Below are 14,593 nucleotides of genomic sequence, written 5' to 3'. Positions count from 1 at the left end.
GTAATTTTTTACAATACATTTTAAAAGTAATTTTAAATTACTGAAACTAATTTTAGGAAATATCTTCAATTTCAAGAGTGCTTTTGTCTGTATTCTCTAGTTATTTAGCACACTTAAATCACAGGAAATTCCAGAAAGACTAGGATTTCCAATGTTGTAGGAATACATTCTTGAAATAAAATGTACAGGGTCAAGTATGAATATATATATATGTTTTAAGAAATCATCTCAGGAAATCCATTCTAAAATCAAGTCCTGCTCAAACATGCAAAACCACAATCAACTAAAACCAACACTTCACTTTGATTTTTGTGTCTAAGCTTTAAACTAGTGGCATGGGTTGATTCTAACAACAACAAAAAAATAATTAATATTTCTAACTAAGCTCCCATGCAGCAAAAGCACACATCGTCTGTGTCCTATCCCTCATTTACCGTTTCACACAGTCATACTGATTCACTTACATAACACAGGTTCCTAAGTTTGACATTTTATCACAAATCACTAGTATCAAATATGTTTACTAACACACTTGCTCAACATCAAGAGAAGTGAACATAAGGAGTACACGTCAACCTACAATCAAAGTCTTATTTCTGGTATGACTGATGCTCCTGTTTACCCCCAGTAAATCCCAGAGGTTAGCAGGTCAGTGGTTCATCTGAGAAACAGCTAGTCCAGAAGTGGTTCAAATCTGTGTTACCCAGGACTAGACAAAACATGAAAATAATTCCATATTCCAGATAGTCAATATTCCTCAATGAGTAACAATAATAACAACAAGTCTTATAGTCAGCAACATTTCAGGAAAGTATGCCTTCCCACCAGGTTATGACACTTGATTAATTTACTTGCTTGAAGACAAATTCCTGACCAACAGGAAGGCGAAGAAACTCCTCCTCCCTTCCAGCATCTACATACCTTTCGTTTTTTTACCTCCCACCTTAGTATTCACACCCAGGAACTCTCCTCCCTGAGATGCTCTGAAGTCTCTCCAACAAACAACATTACCAACCAACAGATACAACTGCCAAATGGCTTCCAAGTTCAAAGTTTCCAACTAAAGCAACAAAACTGAGCAGATTCTCACCCAATACCCAACTATTATTAACACAGAATGAAACACAGTAGACTGCAGAAAGTAAGGGAATCGTAATCCTCTGCTCGGATAGTAATTCCATTAATAACAGCAATGAAATATTAACAAATTTTGCCTGTAAAATGACACAAGGTGTTAGAGTAGTATCATTAAAAAGGTGGCAGGCAGACACCCAACACAAAAGTAGAAATCATGTTTTACTGAACTTGAATTAGTTTGAGTGACTAAAACTCCTTTACATCATCTTTTTTTATATATAAAGTTCTTGTTTAAAATGATTAACACACAAATTTAGAAACCACTTAGTTATAAAATTTGAACTTAAGTCATGCTAACAAACATTTCTACTGTTTTATATTTAAATTATAATTCAAGATTATAACCCATTTTATGGTATTTAATACAAAGAAAGATGACATTTCAATTCAAGATAAAGCAATCAATGTCAACTTGTTATAACAAATTTCAGTTTACAATTTTATCAGATTTTAATAATCTGAAACAAACACAATAGTTCATTTAACAGTTTTACTTAAGATCACTTAGGTACAGGAGTCAACGACTATTGAAAACACAAAGATTTGTGCATTTACAAGCTGTTTTATACTTTGGCTAGGGGAAAAAAAACCAAAAACAAACAAATCTAGAAAAAGAATTATTTCAGACTATTGCTATAAATAAAACAGAATGCGAAGCCCTACTTAATGTCCAATTCTGGTTGCCCTTCTCAGCCTGCACCACACCACTGAACGCTAACCCCCTGAGGCTAACTACTCTCTGCTAGGGAACGTGCAAATTATAGTGCAACTTGTTCATTGTTCAGAATAGAAACAGTTGTGAGTATTGAATTAGTGTGAAAATTGCTTAAGGAAGTACAAGTAAGCCAGTTCTCAGCTCCCCACCCTCCCCATTTCCCCATGAACAACAGTATTTTTCCACTAAAAGACAGCACATGTCCTAAACGCAAATACTCTTCCGGCACTACCTAAAGCAGATGTGACAGTAGCTGAGTGTTCAGACACCGTAGTCAACTTTACAGGTTCCAAAACAGTGGTTAAACTGTATGCTTAAGCAAATTTCTTGAGCTGAAAGCAGTGCATGAACAAAGACAGTCCCTGGCAAACAGACAAACATAAAATAACATTCAGGAAAAGAAAGATCAGAAACAGCGGTTCCGCTTTGCACTAACTCATTTTATTCCTGAACTAAAAGAATGTATCAAACCCGCTAGCTGTCAGCTTGATGCTACATCAGATTATCTCTGAATTTATTCTCTGCTTTGTAAACTATAAACAGTACTTGCAAAGATTACCAAAATAATAATAATAAAAAAAAATCCAATCAGAGCTGCTTAGAGCCCTCATTGCGCTGCTGATACTCTAATAAATTATCACTATTCGTTCTTAAAATACTACAAGAGATTGTCTTCAGAATTGGTCACAACAATTCATATCAGAAAATGGAAATTTTTGTAATTGAAGGAAGTATACTACAATTACAAGGAAAAAGCTTATGCAAGCGTCAATCTAATTAAATGTTACTACCATTTCGAGCAGCACTGCATCAGTCTATTAATGTGAAAGTACGGATTTTATAACCTTTGTTAAATAAAAAGAAAGGTTCTTATAGTGGCCGACGTCAATTATTTTAGAAGATTAAAATATTTTAAATGGCAGATAAGCACATGATATGATACTATTACTATGAAGGAGGTAGACAGCAGACTTAAACTTTACTTTTACCCTTGAGAACAGAGAAAACCTAATTTCCTTCACTGTCTGATTGCTCCCTCTGCTCTCCACAACAAAACATAAGTTAATCACAGTACAATTTCATGGTCATGTAACAACCACATCCAGTAGGAAGCACACAAAAGTTCAAGAAGCACTATCAGCAGAAAAACAGGTTATAATAAAAGTAACTAACAATTCTCACACCAGATAAACAATCTTAAAGACAAATGAACCAGAACACTGACTGATACATTATTTTAAAGGGGAAAAAGTAATCCCTGCAAAACTAAAGATTAGCTAGAAAAGGGAGATGAAGCCAGGCTTGAAAACATAGGCTGCTTCCTTGTTTTGCTCTCCCTCTCTCCAAAACACACAACCAAAACCACAAAGGAGAGGATCCAAGAGCTGGAAAAGCTTATTATCTCACCAACACCACTCATTCTGGGAAGGAAGAGTAAGGAAGGATGTAAGATGCTGGAACAGGGGAAGACAACTGCAGAAAAGGACTACAGCTTCCAGAGTCTTTCTCTGTATTATGCGACGTAAACACAGAATTACCATGGAAAACAGCTCAGATTATTCTATGGCACTGAAAGGATGATGTGTCCTAAAAGGAACTAATTGGGGTATATTTAGTACTCTTAAATAAAGTGCAGCAGAAATACTAAAATAAATCCCTCCTGCACTCTCACATTCACACACAGCTCCAGAAGACGACCTCTTCATAGAGCTCTATTATAGAATTAATGGAAATATATGTAGCTTTTGCACACAGAAGATAGAGCTGATCAAAGAGATGCAATATTTTGCGGTTTTACAATAGTATGCATCAACTGTTTCACAAAGCAGGTAAGATGAGTCATGTACATTAGTTTCAACATAATTTTCCATTTCATCTACACTTGTACAGACCATCATAATTTCAAAGAAATCTCTGAAAAGGTCTAAGACCTTTGTTATACAGGTGTACTGGTTTTGGCTGGGATAGAGTTAATTTTCTTCTTAGTAGCTTGTATGGTGCTGCGTTTCAGATTTGTGCTGAAAACAGCGTTGATAACACATGGATGTTTTAGCTATTGCTGAATAGTGCTCACACAGCATCAAGGCCTCTTCTGCTTCTTACACTGCCCTGCCAGCGAGCAGGCTGGAGGTGCACAAGAAGTTGGGAGGGGACACAGCCAGGACAGCTGACCCCAACTGACCAAATGCATATCCCACACCATATGATGTCATGCTCAGCAATAAAAACTTGGGGGGGGGGGAGTTTACCTGCCGTTGCTTGGGGACTGGCTGGGCACTGGTCGCCTGGTGGCGAGCTACTGGTTTTTTGCATTGCTCGTGTTTCTTGGTTTTGTTTTTCTTTGTTGTTCTCCTCCCCCCCCCCCCCCTTTTTTTTTTATTAACCTGTCTTTACCTCAACCCAAAGTTTTCGCACTTTCACCCTCCCAACTCTCTCCTCAACACCAGCCAGTGAGTGGCTGCGTGGGGCTTAGCTGCCAGCCGGAGGTAAACCACCACAACAGGTATCCATAATTCCATTCTCACCTCTCCAACTTTAATTCACTACTTCAGCATGTCATTTGAACACTTTTCCTTACCCTCTTCAGACTGCTCATAGTTTCTAGCAGGAAAAAACCAAACTAGTTTCCAGTTTTCTTTGTCTCCCTTTATCATCTTATAACCAGCTAATCTCATTTGCAACTATAAAATTAACAAATCTCTCTGTAATGACAGTGGATAACACCGAATCAGCAAGGTCAAAAATGGGCCAAGTAGGTCAAGCAGGTGCTGTGGGCAATACTGTCTTAACTGGTCTATAACGCTGATCAAACTCCAACTTAGAACTAATTTACTGTTTACCCCGCTAATCCAATTCAAAGGATGATTTAAACCTTAACTACACTGAAGGGTATCTCTAATTCCCATTTGAAATTTGTTTATGACTGGATTATTCCCTTGGTTACTATGCCAACATCCCCCTACATCTGAAATAGATCCTCTCCTCTAGGTTATCTTTAGATAGTATTTCCTTCTGCTTACCTAAATATGCCGAGGTATCATGTAAACTATAAATATGCTGCGGTTATACTTTGGCAGAAGTCAAGGATAACATTCTCATCAAGTAAGGGATAACTAAAGGGTTACCTTCAGGAATGGTACACAGAGCTAAATTCTACAGTATCAGCTCAACATCAAGTTGTACATTAGATTACAGGGAAAAGAATTCTTATGGAGATTGCTGTTGAGAAAAGGGCAAACTATTTACCATAAAATGGAAAAATACTTCACAATTTCATGACAAAGTATGATGCTAGGAAAAACCCCCACACTTAAACATTTAATACATATCTCACATTATTTTTTTCCATTCTTGCATGAGAATTGTATTCAAAAACAAGAGCATATTACATTCCCACAATACAGTACTCTAAACAACTGACGTTGCCTGCCAGAGAAGCATGTGCATAAGTCTCAGTTCTACAACGATCTGCACATCTAAAGACTAATATTCAGTGTAAACATCAGAATTAAAAGTTTACCTAACTGAAAGTAAATCTATTGGAACAGAAAACATCCTGTATTTTCACTGGGAAAAAAAAAAGTTTACCTCATAAAAATTACATCCAAAATGTATACGGCTGTTCCTCTGCTCACTGCCGGAGAGGCAGAAGCAGCTACTCTTCCACTTAGTATTGAAAAAAAAAAAATTGGATTTTGCAACTCTTCTTAATGCCAAAAATGTACGCAGATGACTAAAAATCATAACGACATTACAACTAAAAAAAGGGTATTAAATACATAATGAATTCAAGATAGTAAGCAGTGGCATTTTAAAGAATTGTAACCATCCTGGATAATCAGAAGGTAGAAGCAGCCAAAGCAGCACAGGCTGCAACACTCCAAGGAAACAAGTCAATGTTTGGACCTCACATTACTTGCAGCATAGAAGACTACTGTGAGAAGGAAGCAATTTGAATTCAATTCTTTCAAGTCAAAGCAGGTGGATGAGATCCAAGGAACATGCAGTGAAGAGGAATTTAAATTATATTGATATCTATAGTTAAAAAAAAAGTGAAATCCTATTAGAACATTAAAGGCTTTGCTTGAATTGACTTGGCTTGCTTCCTTTCATCCAAGTATTCTAGTGACTGTCTCCAATATCATACAAAATATTGTGGTAACCAAGGGATTAAAAAACCCCCAATTTTTCATCATTAACAATACTGAAACCTTCCTTCTCCATGTCAAGGTATACGGAAACCCTCCAAGACCTAGCAGTCTAAAGGTATTTGTCAATTTAAAACTGCAAGATAAAGTCAGATGTACTGTAAGTAATATAAAACTAGAAATTCAGTATTTATTTGAAGAGAACTTTAATTAACTATATTCCCAACTGTGTAATAAGATTATTCCATATACAGTGATAGTTTAATTAAAAAAAAATTACCACGTTTGAAGTCACAGTAGTAAAGCCATATAAATGTGACAGGAATAAAAAAACGTCCCAAAAACAATCTCTCTCTCAGAGACAAAATTCCAAGCAGATCATGCTAAGTAAGGTTTCCCCCAAAAGGGGTTATTAGAATATATTTTTAAATAAATATCTAAAACTTGTTTCTTTTCTTGATATCTGCTATCCGTTAGCTTCAAACAGTGTCAAAAAGTCTCTTGCCTATTCAGCTAAAGTAAGGAAGTATTAACACCCAAAAGCCAATAACACACTTCAGAAAAAAACTAAAATAATTAGGTCTAAGGAGTCCAAACAATAGAACTGGAGAAACACACAGCCATTTTCAACTCAAGATCCATTACACTCAGACAATGATGATCCAGAGATGATCTTTGTGGGCACCTTCTGCCAAGTCAGTACGTCGAAGAAAAAAGAGCAAGTTTATGTAAAAATACATGCTGCAAATTTGGCACTTGCTCTTACTTAAACATTGTTCCTAACATCTAAACCCCTTACAGGTCTTCTGCAAAGCTGAGGATTTGCTAAGAGACAAACAGTGTCAAGCATATACACTGCATAGAAATTTTCTCCACGCTTCCAGCTGACCACTCTTCTTGCTCTCACAGAGCCTCTGCCTCACTACTTCTAAACTCTGAAATACTCCAGTTTCAATATATTTTCTGGTGCTGAAGATGTATGGAGAAGAGTCACTAGCAAACTCCAATTATGGTATTTTCCTCTCTCATTTCCTTTTTAACTGTAACAGTGTAATTAACTTTCAGTAACTTTTAATACATCTATCTTCAATGTTAATCCGGATCAGTGTATGTAAATAGCAAACAGACAAAAAATGAAAGCTTTATAAAAAGCCTCACTGGGATCTCAAATTACCATAGAATAATTAAACAGTTTAGTACAATACTGTTATTCCCCTAGATTATCAAATCAGGTTGACTTGCCTGAAACTGGTAATAGTGTATGCAAATTCATTATACGAAGATAGTACTGAAAAGATCAGTATTTTAGGTAGCCTGCAGAAGATATCACTCACTATGAAAGTTGAAATTGTTCCTTAAATGGAATTCCCAAGATGCATATCATAGTACTGTGTCTTCCTGTAAATCCTATAAACAGCTTCCTCCATCGTACCTTCTAGGATGCACAGAGATCTCTCCTCCCTTCCCTCAAATCCTCCTGAACACAGCGACTATAAGATGGACAAAAAATCCTATTTGTGGGAGTCCAAGGAGAGGCTGATAGCAGCACTGGGCCTTTAGGGGTGCAGTTTTTGTTCTTTGTTTTAATCCAGGAAGCTAACCTGAAGAGAAATGGGATCGGAAGAAATACAGATGCAAGCACATATAGCATCAAAGTGTGAATTTCACCTGTGTACATTCTCCCCACTGTAGAACACCATGAGTGTTTCTTTCCCCTCAAAATTCCTGAGCCCAGACTTTAGCATAGACCCTCAGTTACAGTTTATTTACACATCTGTTCTCATGACTGCTGTTATTTGCTGGGGTCAATTAACCTTTCATTCTACTTAGTTTCCTCTATCTGCAAGATTACAGCTAATACAGGTATGGCTCATGGATGGAAAAGAGCAAAGCTCCATGCAGATTTAAGGAAGTCACTGCTGTGGTCTTCATGTAGCATTTATATAATAGCAAATAATTCTTGTACAGACAAACAAAACAACCTTAAGAGTATATTTGAACACTTCCACTTGCTTTCCATTCCAATGTATTATGCTGCTGCAATTTCAGGTTTACAGGTATTGAAGGAATAAGTAAGGAAGTGTCGTGGTTTAATCCCAGCCAGCAACTAAGCACCATGCAGCCGCTTCCCGCTCCCCACTCCCAGTGGGATGGGGAGGAGGAAAAAAAAAAAAAAAGTAAAACTCGTGGGTTGAGATAAAAACAGTTTAATAACTAAAGCAAAATATACTACTAAGAATAATAATATAATAATAATAATAATAATTGTAATGAAAAGGAATGTAACAAAAAAAAAAAAAAAAAGAAATAACACCCAAGAAAAGACAAGTGATGCACAATGCAATTGCTCACTACCTGCTGACTGATGCCCGAGCAGCGATCCGCCCCTCCCGGCCAATTCCCCCCAGTTTATATACTAGGCATGATGTTCTAGGGTATGGAATACCCCTTTGGCTAGTTCGGGTCAGCTGCCCTGGCTATGCTCCCTCCCAGCTTCTTGTGTACCTGCTTGCTGGCAGAGCATGGGAAACTGAAAAGTCCTTGGCTTAAGATAAGCACTACTTAGCAACAACTAAAACATCAGCATGTTATCAACATTATTCTCACACTAAATCCAAAACACAGCACTGTACCAGCTACTAAGAAGAAAATTAACTCTATCCCAGCCAAAACCAGGACAGGAAGCACAGATTAATCACACTATTTAAGAAGCATTCCAAACAGCAGTTATATTTTGAGTCTGACAATTCTTGATGAAATTCTGTATAGATCCTCCTTGTGGTCTACAAAATCCTGAAATCCTCTAATCAACTGAAATACTAAGTCATATCTCATAAGCTTAGAAAAAGACAGAGTAGTAACCTTTGAAGCGCGTAAAGAAATATTCATGTGTACATATACAAAGTAAAAAATCAAAAGCCACAAATACAAACTTTGTACAGGTGAGGTGCTTTAGATGACACTAATTCTCTGAAGAGCGTGCTAATACAAGAAAGGAACATTATATGTTATTACTTCCCATGCCACATTTTCTGACATGTTAAAGGTTTGCAGCAAATCCTATTGAAATATTTCTTTACTTCTATATCTGCAATTCAAAAGACAGTAAGTATGTCTGATGGTCCTTATAGGGCTTTTTATCTGCAAAGCAATCTTCTCACTTATTCTTAATTTGCTTTTTAGACAGTTATTCATACAGAGCTACAGCTTGTCCCCACCCCTGCTCATGATATAATATCATTCAGGAATATGCAACTCTGGTGTAAATTCAGAAACTTGAATGCACAACCCGTCTCCACTCAGCCAACCTTACTACCTGCTCCTTCAGCTCATTAGGTATGACATTTTCAAACAGAGAATCACTGGCAAATCTACTCAAAAGAAGAAACTACTCTAGTGGCCTCATTCTGCTTAAAATTAATTCAGAATCATTCAGTCCAATGGGGTTTTATGACTAGATTTTCTCTAATAATCTTCCTACTTGCTAAATCAAGTCGAGACTACTGTCAAGTTGCTTCACTGACTACTTGGGAAGAAGAGGAGGGGTGACACACATATAGGTCACATATTGCCAAGGATAACTGTAGTCATTATTAGTAGTATTTATATTCTAACATGTGGCTGAAAAGCTCGTTTTCTGCAGTAGTAAATCCCTCTGCTTCCCCTCAGTATTATATGGGTCTCCACCCTTTATTAAATCTACAGCAAGCTCCCAGCAGTATACAAACCTGTGTCTTCACCCCTTAAAGAAATTTCTTATACTTAGATCAAAATCAAAGAATGGAAATAGACTTTTTATTTACAACTTTAAACACAGTTACAAGAAGAGGACAGCCATGTACATTTAGTTTAATCAAGCAGGGCATACCTTTCAAATACCTTGTTCCAGCCTTTTTTGATACCTCTTCCCACTACCCCCGTATATTGGTTTCACACTCAGAACTCGTGGCACAAGTTGCTGAAAAGGTGCATTAACATACACGCAATTTGGTTGCTTACCAAACACAGTCACCTAACCAGATTATAGAAAGGATCTTGCCTAGAGCTACAGTTTTCCAATATGCTTAAATCCAGTCCAGCTGAGGGTGACGACCAAAAAAGGTGGTTCCTCCTATTCCACGTGTCTCTGCTTATTTGCACGCTCCTTACACAATCACTGCCAAAGCACAAAGTTTAAATAGCTTGATAATTTTAGTTTTCATTGAGTCAGTGAGCTATTTCAACTCACTGTAGAGCTGCAGGATCACGAGTTGCCACACCTCATGTGTATCACATGTTTCGGGAAGGAAGAGCTGGAACAGAACTGCCCATTGCAGTGGATGCCCACAGGTGCACTGGAATAAATACACTGCAAAACCATACGAAGTTTACCCACTATGTTTCATCAGCATTAGTATTTTTTGTAATGAAGTAAGTTTTGCAAGGACAATAATGTTTCTTTATCAGGTAAAGGGGGGGGAAGCCTGCAGCTGCATATTCCTCTTCATATTCACAACGTGTATAATGTTTTCTGACCCTTCTTTCTCATGTCCTGTGTTAAAATTCTTGTGAGTTGTGTAAATCCTGATTCTAGAAGCTACAACCCCAGTATATAAACACAGCAACAGCTATCCAAATAAAGAGGCAGATAGCACAGCATTTTGAAAAGAGCATAAACTAACTTCACTCAGATATTATTACTTTTTTATATTTTTTGCTGCTTAAAGAAAGTAAGCAGCATATATATCCTATGCAGACAGATGAGTCAACTACTACTCAGAACAAAGAAAGACTACTCAGCAAGAAAAACTTAGAATGTTGTTCAATGTGTTAAACAGCACAAACCTTTTTGCTACTTAACATCCCTTTCCTCCTGACTGCATCATCTATCTATATTACGGCAGTACAACTGTCTGTGCGTGCCTGCTATAAAATTTCAGAGGGACCTTACCAGTTGAAAAGTAACAAAGTAACACTGGATTAAGAAAGTAAATGTTGAAGTTTTTAACTTAAATTTTAAAATTTTTTTAAAAAAATATGGATCAGTTCCTTCATCTGGTTTTACCATGTGGCTAAGGGTAGGATGGGGAAGAAAAATACTTTAGCCAGTATTACTGCTACTGCTGGGGAAATATGGGGTGTTAAATTATAACAGACTGGAATCACAGAAAGAACAGAAAATTAAATTCAACATGGAAACATGAAAATGTGTGTTGAGGTAGGTCATTTATTTCTTTACTAAAGAATATGAGAGGACAAAACACTGCAGAGAAACAACCAAATTAAGACACACCCCCTAGAAGAGTCTGATCAAAAGATATACTACAATTATTTAGGTCAGAATAACTGTAATTTACATAAAAAGCAATTTTACCAACTGAGTGCAATGGTATACAGGATACAGATCAGTATACAAAAAGGTTCTTACCAACTCATGTTTCTCATGAAAATACCAACATGCTGGACTAAGAAAAGCATTGCAAGTCTTTGGAGACCCAAAAAAAAAAAAAAAAAAAAAAAAAAAAAAGGCAGCTTCTCTGCCTCAGTAATTGATTTTTCAAATATTCTTGCCGAGAATCATAACTGCCATCTAAGTAACCCATAACAAGGTAAGAGAAACTAACTACCAATTATAAATTCCATAAAATAGGGATTATAATCAACATAATTCTTTATAAAAGTGAGACTTTATATCCCCTCCATCATTGCAACCCAATATTACAAAGCACTCTGTGTGTGTGAAGTTCCTGGAAATACCTGTAACTCCACTAAAAAGAGTTAGGAATCTACTAATTGAATCAAGTTTCAAATTTAAGGGAGGGGCGGAAGGTAAGCCTTGAAGGATGATAGAATTTAATGGTCTGAAATAATATGTAAATCCTCCAGTTTCTCTAGAATAGTTCGTGCAAGATAACTGGACTTCCCCTTCCCCGCCCCCCCCCCCTTGTTTACCTGATTCAACTGATGGGACACATTAGTTTCTCAGCATATTCATCAAAGAGAAAAGAGTGAAAAATCAGGACAGACAGAAATTCTCAATAGGATGTACTGAGGAGAGACTCAATACATCCAGTCCTCCTCTCTATTAATTTTCTCAAATATTCCCTAGTTCATTTGAGTGATTATTTGCTTCAGTCAGCAGAACTGTAGCTTGTACTCCATGTAAGAGCAGGACTGCAGATACTCTCTGAGCATGGTGGGTCTACACTTCCTCAAAGCCACAAGGAAACCAGTAGTTCTGTTGTTTAAGATTGTGAAACGTGTTTGCCTAGTTCTAGAGACGATGAATCATCAATAACTCTTAACTTGCCACAGCAGCTTGATATGTTGCCCTCTGAAATGTAGAGAAGTCAAAAGCAGCCTCAGTTTTCAAGAAAGTTAAGTTCTCGGTTAGGAAATTAACTTGAATCTAGGTCTTTATATTTTTCCCTTTGAGCACTGAATATAATATAGCTATTTTAGATTCATAGTAGAAAGTAGAGATTTAAGACTATATATATCCCCCAAAATTTTTTTTATATATATACACACACATATGTGTACACACACACAGTATCTCCATATAGAATGTGATTTTTACTCCCCAGTAACTTGAAGAGGAAGTTTTAACTCAGCAGAACATAGGAAACACCACAAGCATTTAACTAATAGTTTGAATCAGAAGATAGGTCATGACTGAAACTGCAGTCAGAATACTAATACATTTCCAGCCTCTACCACTGTTTCAGACATCCTGATAAACTTTTCATAAAAAGTACTCCTATCTACTCAAACATAACATAGATGATTCTTTTTTATTTTGAAAATTCAGAATTGAAACTCATGAATACAGGCAAATAAAAGAATTGATTATGTCTGATATTTCTGGTGAAAACTATCAGATATGAAAGAAGCGTAGCATTATTTCTTACAAAGAAGGCAAGCCTGTGGTAATGCACATTGTGCCTTTTCATGTCAAGTTGGGCTTCCTCCTGCCCGTTAACAGAGCAGGTTAGTTTCCCTCATTTTTAAGATCAGAAACTCAAGCACATCCCTCATACTCTGCTTGGAATGTGACTTTCTGCCAAAACACAAAGATGACAGAAGCAGAAGCAAATTTTGCAGACACAAAAGTACGTTCAAAATGGGGAAAGCATTTTCAATCAAATCATTTCCATCTGTCTGAAAAAGCATATCTGAAATTAAATATATCCAGAACAAAATCCTGCGATTTGTAACTCATCTGAAAGAACACAATGAGCTTCTCTCTGAAGATCATCTTTAAGTCTGACCTTTAAGTTCAAAGCAGGCAAACATGAGCAGCCCAACTCAAAAAAACAAAGACCTGATAGTAAGAAATTCTCTCACCCCTCTGCAATGTAATGGCTGGATTCTTCCACCATATCCATGCCTGTAAGAGCGAAATTTCTGCACAGTCTGTCCGATACGCCAGCGCCTATTTATTACCTTTGGTAATATCTAAACAGTGAACAGGCTGCCCAGAGAAGTGGTAGACTCTGCTCTGCTGGAATTACTCACACTACTGCTTGACAGGGCTCTCAACCTAATCTAAGGCCCTGCTTTCAACAGATGATCTCCATAGGTTCCATTCAATCTAGACTTCTCTATGACTTGACTCCACACATTTCCAAAAGACTTCTGTCACACAAGAACATCTCTTCAGCATTCACTTGCATTCAAACAATGCGATAAATAAAAGGCTTAACAGAAACAAGTCTCTTAAGTATCTGAGTAACTCTTAAAATTTAATTAACATTTTTAATTGTTTGCATTGACAACTGAAAAAGCATCCCAATCGTTCAATAGAACCTACATCTAGAAACACAAAATGTCATATTCAAGGTAGGATTCAGTTTGATATATATGATGTTTCTACCTGCGTGTTTTCATGCATGCTGCCTGACCTCTTCTAAGTGCAAGCTGTCAATGCAATCAACAGCTGAGGAAACTCTGCAGCAGACCAGCCAGCAGGTGTGCTTCAGGACTTGCCCAAGCATTCTCCAAAGCTAGCAGAGAGCTGATCAATATAATCAGTGGAATACAAGAGATTTGATACATATGAAGGCCCCTAACCTCAGGCATCTTACTCTCTAACTGAGTCCTGTTTCAAGAGTTTATGCTCCCATGACAGAATCAACAACCTAGTAACAGAAGAACAAGTGATAGATAACATTTAAGTCACAAAGCCAGTTTCTCAATTTTTCCTCAGCACCGATACTCTCATATTTTAACAACAGTATTACAGTTGTAAACATAAAGCGCTATATATACATAAATTATGACAGAAACTCAAACAAAGAAAAAAGACTATATTTTCACGTATGTACTTGGGTTATTTATGAATCAAATTCTTAAGGCCAAACCAAACATAAACTGGAAAATGAAGCTGCAGCATATTTCGCAGCAGTTGAGCTCTCCTTGTGTTATACAAGCATTCTGTTCTTCCTACTTCAGATACAACACAGCTTTTTACACCTATATGCAAAGTTTAATTCTAGATGTAGTCTATCTTCAGTTCATGATGCCATTCCCAGAACACCAGTATTTTCATCATCATTTCATGTCATAAGACAGGGATTTGCATGCAGTAGCTCTAGTCCATTTAGTTAAGAAA

At 36.9% G+C, this 14,593-nt stretch overlaps 1 protein-coding gene across 1 annotated transcript in view; it reads right to left on the bottom strand.

Annotated features, from left to right (window-relative positions):
• ARFGEF1 (ADP ribosylation factor guanine nucleotide exchange factor 1) overlaps window positions 1-14,593 on the bottom strand; it is a 101,075-nt gene that overhangs the window by 69,128 nt on the left and 17,354 nt on the right. The gene's annotated exons all lie outside the window — the stretch shown is intronic.

Source organism: Gymnogyps californianus, chromosome 2 (genome assembly GCF_018139145.2).
Source record: "Gymnogyps californianus isolate 813 chromosome 2, ASM1813914v2, whole genome shotgun sequence".
NCBI classification, from domain to species: domain Eukaryota; kingdom Metazoa; phylum Chordata; class Aves; order Accipitriformes; family Cathartidae; genus Gymnogyps; species Gymnogyps californianus.
This window is presented reverse-complemented; position numbering and strand designations above follow the sequence as displayed.